This window comes from Fukomys damarensis, unplaced genomic scaffold, assembly GCF_012274545.1.
Source record: "Fukomys damarensis isolate Sample0158 unplaced genomic scaffold, DMR_v1.0_HiC HiC_scaffold_36, whole genome shotgun sequence".
Taxonomy (NCBI): Eukaryota; Metazoa; Chordata; class Mammalia; order Rodentia; family Bathyergidae; genus Fukomys; species Fukomys damarensis.
In genome coordinates this window covers 1,501,908-1,504,136 of record NW_022900948.1, presented here as the reverse complement: position 1 = coordinate 1,504,136, position 2,229 = coordinate 1,501,908, and the positions used below count along the sequence as shown (strand labels likewise).

Below are 2,229 nucleotides of genomic sequence, written 5' to 3'. Positions count from 1 at the left end.
GGGGGCCTTTATATTTGGCAGGATGATTGTTTTGAGTTCTTCATATATTCTAGATAATAGTCCTTTTTCACCTCTTACCCTTGAAAACTTCACTGTATTTTCTTTGAAATAATAGGGACAGATATGCAGATCAACATATTCTTGACAAACAAAAATTATCTAATTGAGTACAATTCCCAAAAATAAAAATAAACTCTTCTCTACTGCGCAGTCATCATTAATCACTAATATTCACAGTTATGTAATATGCAGACTTCCCATGCCTATGGTAAAGAAGAAAGGTTGATATAAAAATTTTGAATATGAGCATTATAGACAGAAATCCTTTAATTTTAACTATGGATTTAGCACTTGTGTCACTCGAGGTAGACTAAGAAGTTATGTAATCTCATAAACTCATCCGTAGATTGGTATTTTAGTTTTATGAATAAATTTTAAATTATTTACTGAGATTTTGGTACATTTAGGAATATATTATGATCACATTCATCATTGAGAATTTATACCTGTATATGACATATCTTGATTTTTATTTTTCCTATTCCCCACCCTCCCTTAACTCCTTCCAATTCCCCTATATATATAAGCCTTAGGACAGGGTCTGTTATATATTAAGTCCTCAAGAAAAGATGCATTGTTATTTTATGCTGTCATTGATAACATCATCAGTTATTTACCTATATAAACATTCAAAGTTATCATAAAGTTTTCAATTAGCAATAATCACACCTTGGATAAACCCCAGTGGTTAGAATAATGCCACTGTGCAAAGCTGTTCACTAGAGGTATAATCAGAGATTTTCAACTATGATAAGCCAGCTTATCTAGAAGAATACTTAGTAATCACAGGTTAATGATAAGTGTTCTAGAAAAGATTTAGACCTTTTCTCAGAAGTTTATCTATATCAAGGTGAGAATAACTTTTGGCTATGTCAACTTGTGACTATTTCTATAAGTTATAGAAGTCACTCATATTATGATCTATAGGAATGGAAACAGTGGCATTTTGGGAAAATTCTGAGGACTGAGAGAACTCAAGTAATTTTAGCAAACTGCTCCAGTCACCTCTCAGGAGCAAAGTAAAAGATCCAACACAAAGTAGGAGATGACATGCTTCTGTAGACAGAATTCATCAAGTTGACTTCTAGGCAATGTCATGAAGTTACACAGATTTAATTCCAGCATGGCTTTTCTTTCCTTGTCAGTTCATTCATTCAGAAGTCAGCAGAACCTTCCATTCTTCAATAAAGAGTTCTACATCCTGAAAGGTTTCAAGATATGCAAATACTGATCAATGTGAGAATTTGTATCAATGATATTTTGTCTCTATGATATATCCATTCATTTTTACATTTTCACTGAATTTTCAGATCTAATATGAAGCTAATTTTCTGAATAATAACTGTTAAAATGTTGGGCAAAATTATACAACTTTAAAATTTATTTAGGATTATTTTGCAATAAATAATTTTAAGCAAGAATACTTTGATACATTTTAAATAAGGGCATGGAGAAGAACACACAGATATACAAATATAAATTCATGTATACTATGGATATTTACTTAGAATGAAAGTATATATGGATACATATATGTGATTGGGTATTAAGTATTAAAAATCTAAGAATATTGATGACTTCATTTTGGAATTTTAAAACTTCCATGAGAGAATATGGATAAGGAAGTGTAAGTATTTACCTTTTTGTTCATTATAACCTCAATTCACTCTCTAAGATTATGATGAACTTCCTGGTCAATGGTGTAAGCACTTAAGTAAATCCACAATGAATACAGTTCACTTTCCACAATCTCTGCAGTAACTCTCAGGATATAAAAAATTGAAAACCCTTTGTTTATAGACTGAAGTTTTAGAAATACTGAAATATTATCACCTTCTTTCACTAATTTGTTCATTTAGTATGTAAGTTTTGATAAGTAATGCAAGGGTGACTGAAACATGCAGTAAATGTTAAAATAATTCATTACAGTGAAAAACATTGCCATTAATCTCCCTGAAAACATCCCCCCTGCTCTGAACACACTCATCTCACCATTCCTGCTATATTCTTAAGCAGTTCTGGACATCCTCTTTATGTTTTTATGAGGTACGATGAAAATTTGGTCAGTGCTAATACCTAGTGCCATCCAACAGAAAGACACGCTGGTAAAAATGTTAGTGTGTTGCCTCATACAGTTTATTCAGATGCTCTGGCACTGTGCACTTTCTG

General features: G+C 31.6%; 1 pseudogene; it reads right to left on the bottom strand.

Annotated features, from left to right (window-relative positions):
* Positions 1–649: 649 nt before the first annotated feature.
* Positions 650–774, bottom strand: LOC117284388 (annotated as a pseudogene).
* Positions 775–2,229: the final 1,455 nt, after the last annotated feature.